Source organism: Dendrobates tinctorius, unplaced genomic scaffold (genome assembly GCF_039654945.1).
Source record: "Dendrobates tinctorius isolate UK_male_01 unplaced genomic scaffold, ASM3965494v1 ptg000084l, whole genome shotgun sequence".
In the NCBI taxonomy this organism is placed as follows: domain Eukaryota; kingdom Metazoa; phylum Chordata; class Amphibia; order Anura; family Dendrobatidae; genus Dendrobates; species Dendrobates tinctorius.
This window is the reverse complement of record NW_027361752.1, coordinates 1,445,185-1,452,818: the sequence shown is the minus strand read 5'-3', so window position 1 is coordinate 1,452,818 and position 7,634 is coordinate 1,445,185.

Sequence of the window (7,634 nt, the reverse complement as noted above, 5' to 3'; positions counted from 1 at the left end):
GGTGATCTTATTACAGTGTATAAATATATGCGGGGACAATACAAAGACCTTTCTAATGATCTTTTTACTCTTAGACCTGTGACGGGGACAAGGGGGCATCCTCTACGTCTGGAGGAAAGAAGGTTTAAGCATAATCACAGACGCGGATTCTTTACTGTAAGAGCAGTGAGACTATGGAACGCTCTGCCATATGATGTTGTAATGAGTGATTCCCTACTAAAATTTAAGAAGGGACTGGATGCCTTTCTTGAAAAGTATAATATTACAGGGTATATACACTAGTTTCCTTAGTGTTGCGTTAATCCAGGGAGCTAGTCTGATTGCCGTATGTGGAGTCGGGAAGGAATTTTTTTCCCCAATGTGAAGCTTACTGTTTGCCACATGGGTTTTTTTTTTGCCTTCCTCTGGATCAACATGTTAGGGCAAGTTAGGACAGGATATGGGTTGAACTAGATGGACTTAAAGTCTCCCTTCAACCTTAATAACTATGTTACTATGTTAAACAATTAATAGTAAGTCTTTACACGGACCTTTTATCATTAATTTGTCCCTTCTACTGGGTGAAATCTCATCTTGTCTGGGCTCTCTGAAACGAAAGGAAACTGCCATTATTAGTAAGAGTATGTCCGCTTTTATGAGGTTTGGATCCACTTGATTTTTGTTTACTTTTATAAAGTCTGTTTTTCTTGGAAACACAAAGGATGGTGATGGACCAGAAAAGTCCATTCTTCATTATCGTAATCTCTAGAGAGTACATTGGTCAGCAGTGCTGATCATATTCACAGACCACATAACCACTTATGTCAACCATTGCCAATCTTGTGTGTCTTCAATCACTTCATGGAATTGACTGTTGTTGATAAATGAAAAAAAATCCTTGTTTTTATTTTTGTTTCATCCATGGGATGACAGTGTGGTATTGCCAAGTCCCTTTGATGGGTTCTGCTTCCTGTAACCGATATTAAACTCTCCTGTGTAGTCCTGGTCTGTACAGTACATGAACTGGATGTTAGGAATACTTTTCTTACTTGAGTTGAAAAGTTCCATGGGTGTTAAGATTTGGTGTGAATATGGCCTCTGGAGGCCAGCTGCAGCTGCAAGGCGTTTCATCGAGCCTCCCCAGCCTAAAGTGCCGTTCAGCTGCCACTCCAAAACCTTTCATGCAATGGCATACATTTATAAGTTTTCTTCTGGTTTTTATATGGTGCAGAAGACCCATCCAAGAAGTAGTAGACCTTTCTCAAACTTGGTAGGTTGTCCATTTTTATCAGTGAAATTATTTTTAACAAATGAATAGCTATTGAATCATGAAGTAAGCACTCAGGTGTCATAAATAAAATACAGAAATGTAGTTGACTGTTCCTTTATTGTTCAGGATGAAGCGCAGTTCTCTGAAAAGACTACGCTTATTACTGCCTCACTCTTATGTTTGAGGTGATTGTAGTCTGACTGTTGGTGAGCTATAAAGTGAGGGTTTTTTATGGACCTTCTGTAATACCAAGACAAACCCAAAAATGCTCTCTCCAGGTGGTTAGGGTAGGCCACCTCTGCACGGCAGCCACTTTCTGCTTTCACAGACTGTATGTCCCAGCTACTCAATCTTCCTCTAAAACAGGTGACACTTTCAGGACTTTATCTTCAGTCCATACTTTTGAAGCCACTCTGGCACCTGCCCAATGATGAGGAGAAAAAAAATGTCCAACTTTTCTAGATGCAACGGTGAAGTTTTTGTTTATAGGTAGGTTCACACCAGAATGTAGTCTGTGACACAAACAAGACCTATTGTGGCAGGGAATGAGGGTCTGTGTGAAATTATTTGTGATTTTTTTGGATCATTATCTTAGACCCTTTGTCGCTAGTTTGCCATCCTACATTAGGGATACCACGTCTGCCCTGCAAAGACTTGATAATATGTATCTCACAGATGACATGGTGATGGTCACGGCAGACGTGGAATCCCTATACACATCCATTAGACATAAAGATGGTTTGGAGTCTGTTTCCTGGTATCTCAGAACTAGTAATTTGGATGTACATTTGGTCGATCTCCTTTTGGTTTTATTAGAATTCATCCTGACCCATAACTGTTTTATTTTAAATAAAAAGTTTTTTTTACAAAAACAGGGGACTGCGATGGGTGCTTCCTGCGCACCTTCTTATGCAAATTTATTTTTGGGTGCGTGGGAAAGGGAGATCTTTATCAGCAATCCGATCCCCGGTATGGAGAATACACACCATTGGATGAGATATATTGATGATGTGTGGTTCCTATGGGAGGGATCGAGATTTGAATTGGACTGTCTGATGGCCAAATTAAACCAAAATGATAAGAATATTAAGTTAACCTACAATGTAGGTAGAGAACTTGATTTTTTGGACAAAGATTAAAACGTCTGAGAATGGTTGTCTCATGACTGAGGTTCACAGAAAGCCGACTGCGACAAACAGTCTTTTGCATGCTACATCATCGCATCCTTTGTCCACGCTTAGGGGAATACCGACGGGGCAATTTTTAAGAATAAGGAGAATTTGCTCTGATGATTCCTTTGAACAACAGTCTCGTATTTTAAAAAAAAAAGGTTTAACGAGAGAGGATATAGTAAAAAAATGATTACACAGGGCTACCACCGTGCTAGACACACTCCTAGAAATGAATTGCTGTATAAAAATTCGGTTAAGAAGGATGCTGATAATCAAGTTCGTCTGATATCAACATATAGTAGCCAGTGGGTGGAGTTTAAAAAGATAGTACAGAATCACTGGCCGATCTTGATGTCGGACCCCATTTTGAGAAAATGTCTGCCGGAATCACCCCTCATAACTGCACGTAGATCAAAAAATCTAAAGGACCTATTGGTCCATAGCCATTATGAATTATCATCAGTTGTCAAGAATACCTGGCTTGATATGAAGGGATTTTATCCGTGCGGTCATTGTAAGGGGTGTGACAACATGGTTAAAACTAAGGAATTTTCCAATGTTTCTGGAACTCGCAAATTTACAATCAGACATTTTATCACCTGCTCCACTAAAGGAGTGGTGTATAGTGCTGAGTGTCCGTGTGGGAAACTGTACATCGGTTTAACAACTCGGGAATTACGGGTTCGCATCAGAGAGCATGTCAGAGATATTGACAAGGGTCGTACTGTGACTGATGTGGCACTTTTGAAAACTGTACCGAGACATTTTTTTCAATATCACAATAGTGATTCTAGTCTGTTTTTGGCTAGAGGTATTGATGTGTTGCAACCTGGCCCTAGAGGTGGAGATTTGGCTAAAAATTTAGCTAAATTAGAATGTAAATGGATATATAGGTTAGGCTCCTTAGTTCCAGATGGCCTAAATGAGAGTTTTGGATTCGGTGCGTTCTTATAAAAATCTTGCCTTGTTTTGCTACTTGAGTCTGTATTTGTTTTATGGGATAGTTTGGGTTTTTAATTATTTTACTTTTTATTTCATACAGTTGGAAGCTTGTTCTCGTGTATTGTTGTTCTCATTCGGGAATGCTCTGAAAACTAATTTTTCTTCCGTTTCAACGATATAATGAAGACTTCCATCAATAAGAAGAAAAACTGTGCTTTATTGCATAAGTTCTTGTATAAGATTTTGAAAACGTTGGGTATATTGATTGGTGTAATAATGTTTTCTGCAATGTCTTATTATTGTATTTGAATGTTCATTACATTATGAATTATGTTTGTAGTAAATATATATATTTGCACAATGTTTGTTATTTAATAGATCTAGTATTAATGGATAATATAATATTATTAATGTTTATCACTTTTGGTGGACATATTTTTTATATGATTGAGCACAGTTCACTTTATACGTTTAAATGTACGGGAATGTCTTTGGTCAGCATTGATTGATTTTCCTAGGAGCGCGCCCATTCTTTTGTCTGCTGCATGACTCTGATTTCTCCGGCCAGACGGTGAGTGCGGGCATGCACGTGTCTATTACTGTGGCCACCTGCATGCTCGCGTCTCACAGGCCGGGGCTGAAGAGTATTTTGTATCGGCAGCGGCTTTAGGATGTGGTGCGCCACAATATGGAGCATCATTCTTGATCGACTTCGGCCGTGCAGCCTTACACCTATTGGTGCTGCACTGTTTAAAAGACCCGCTATTTTCCTGTCTTGGTTACACGCCCCCTGAGGAAGAGGACGAAACGCGCGTCGGGGAGTGGGACACGCAGCTATTCACATTCATGTAAGCATATTGTGCTACAATTGTTACTGATCGCGGGTGCAGCGTTATCTGCAAACACAGATTTTCATATAGCAGTGCTATTAATTTTGTTGGGGCACTTAGAATTTATTGTGTCACAAGAATCGCTACCTAGCGGCATCGGACAATTGAAGGGAGAGTGAGTTTTGCTTTTTGTGGTATGGTGTCCATGTGGAGACCTGTTTTTTTGAATCTGTATTACCATGATTGCTATTTTGAGCTATAGGTACATATTCATACGGCTTACTGCATGGTAAAAAATATTTTTTCCATATTTGTAATTTTTCCATAGCATTTTCATCAATTGTACAGCATTTATGATCTCTCCATTGTCCAATATTCGTGATCTCCTGGATTTATATAGCTATGTACGTGTCTTATAACAGAGGTTTTCCATGTTTGTTTTTTAATAATTATCAATAAATGAATGATTTTTTATTGTTTGTGTATAGTGCCTTTTCTGTCTTCGGGTTATTACTACCTTTGGGACGGACGGGATTTGGAATTGCTTATAGGCACTTGATTATTATTGGTTGGATTTCATGTTGATCTAATATGTATAGTTAGGTCCATATATATTTGGACAGAGACAACATTTTTCTAATTTTGGTTCTAGACATTACCACAATGAATCTTCAACTGCATCTGAATTGTTTTGTTTAAGTTCAGACTTTCAGCTTTCATTTGAGGGTATCCACATTAAAATTGGATGAAGGGTTTGGGAGTTTCAGCTCCTTAACATGTGCCACCCTGTTTTTAAAGGGACCAAAAGTAATTGGACAATTGACTCCAAGGCTATTTCATGGACAGGTGTGGGCAATCCCTTCGTTATGTCATTCTCAATTAAGCAGATAAAAGGCCTGGAGTTGATTTGAGGTGTGGTGCTTGCATAGCCTAGTGTTTGCTTGTCCTCTTTCCACTTGATTTCTATTCTTGATATGAATTATTAAAAATTAGTGATGATCGAGTATACTCATTGCTCGGGTGTCCTCCGAGTATTTTGGCGTGCTCGGAGATTGTTTTCGTTGATGCAGCTGTATGATTTGTGGTTGCTGGACAGGCTGAACACGTGAGGAATGCCTGTTTGCTAGGAAATCCCCACAAGTATTCAGCCTGTCCAGGAGCCATAAATCATGCAGCTGAGGCGACAAGCTAAATCTCCAAGCACGCCAAAATACTCGGAGGACACCCGAGCAACGAGTATACTCGCTCATCACTAAAAATGTTTCCATAATATAGTGAGTGCCATCATCTTCTACTTGTCTATGATGCTGTCAAGTTTGGGTAGGAGACCCACAGATGGACTGTGACACTGACACGTGGGATAAGTGTTTTTCAGGCAATTGGGAGAGGAAGGTACTAGAGATAGAAGTCAAATTATAGATGGCTGCTTGATTGGTATGATGACTCGTGAGGAAAAATTGTGTGCAGGGCCCCATGTCTGATTCAAACCCAGTACCCTTGTGTTACAAACCAGTACTGACTGCTGATCTGTCGAAAAAAAAACTTGACCAGTTCACCCAATGACTAGACCCTAGAAACCAGACTCCATAGGGTGTGTGCGCACATGCTGTGTATTGTCCTTTGGATTTTTCTGCGCGGATTTGTCAAAAGACCTGCGGGTTTGACGGAGCAGGTGCCAATCCGCAGCAAGAATTGACATGCTGCGGTTTTGAAACCGCAGCAAATCAGTGCGGAAAAATCTGCACCGTGGTCTTTAATTTCCATTGATTATAATGGTACTGTACACCGCAGCAGGATCCGCAGTGTGCACACACCCTTAGGCTAGTTTCACATTAGCGTTTTTTTGCGCAGCGCATCGTGCGAAAAAAAACGCAAAGAAAAACGCAAAACAAACGCGCGTTTTTTTAACGTCATGCGCATGCTGATGCGTAAAAAAAACGCAGCGTTGCTTGCGTTTTGCATGCGTTTTTGCATGCGTCTGCGTTTTTTTATGCACATGCGTTTTTAGGTGTGACATTTTTTCCATTGTCTAGAGAACATTCTAGACTTGTTTCACTCAAAAACGCATGCGTAAAAAAACGCAATCGTGCGCAAGACCATGCGCACGCATGCGTTACCATAGACTTCAATGTGTTGTTTTTGCGCATTCCGTGCGCAAGCGTGCGCATGCGTTTTTTTGCCGAGACAGGGCGCACCAAAAAATCCAACATGTTGCGTCTGGCGCACCTGGCGCAAAAGACAAAAAAACGCATGCGCACGAAAACGCAAGTGTGCGCAAAAACATGCGCACGTCATGTTAAACATAGGTGCGCAGTGCGCATGCGCACGGGTGCGCACGATGCGCTGCGCACAAAAGCGCAAATGTGAAACCGGCCTTACACATGCTTTTTAAGATCCAGTGTTATCATCGTGCGGGCACTTGCAAGAAGTCGTTCTCCGCTAACGAGTAGTTCTAATAATGATGCAGTAGCTCAGATATGTACAGGATGAGTAGATAAAATGGGGACGTTCCCCCCCCCCAAAAGGGTATAGCTATAATTAAGAAAGTTCAACTTCTCATGTACTGTCTTGACCTCTTTATGCTATGAGGACATCTGATGGACTACAGCCCACAGTTCTTTTGCATTAGGTTCTGTATAAAAAACTTAAACAGCATTTTTTTTACGTCACTACACAAATTCTCAAATCAGATTGATGTCTGGGGATTGGGCTGGCCACTTCATAACATCAATCTTTTTGGTCTGTAACCAGGATAGTCCTCGCTTGCTGGTGGGATTTGGGGTTGCATTTCTTTTTCAGTATAATCCAACATGACCTCTTCCAGTATTTTGATATATTTAAACTGGTCCATGGTGGCTAGTATGCGATACTATAGAGTTGGGCTCATTTATTAGAAACATCCCCAAACCATTATACTTGCACCTCATGTTAGTCCTCACGATGTACTGTGGCTTGTACTCCGTGTTTATGGGTCGTCTCACAAACTATGTGTGGCCTTTAGACCCAATAAGAGCAATGTTGTCCATAGAAAGTTGCACCACTTCCTTTTAGGTCAGTCAATGTGTTCTTTGGCAAACTAAGTTTTCAACACGTCTTTGCAATATACCCTCGTAAAGTACCACTGATGAACAAACAGTTTGGCTTCACGTAGGAGTCTTCAGTTACTTGAATCCTGCAACCATCAGAAGATTTCCTTTCATCTCCCTGGAGCTGATCATTGGACGCTGCTTTACCATTCTTGTGATTCTATGATCGATGTGGATGACAGTATTTATTTTCCTTCCATGTGTTTGAGGTTTTGTTTGCCATTTTAAAGCATTGGAAATTTTAGCTGAGCAGCCATTTATTTTCTGCACTTCTACATTTTCCCCTCTCCAATCAACTTCTTGATCAAAGTTCTTTCTCCAAGAAATGATCCATTTTGCTGATGGAGCAAGGGCT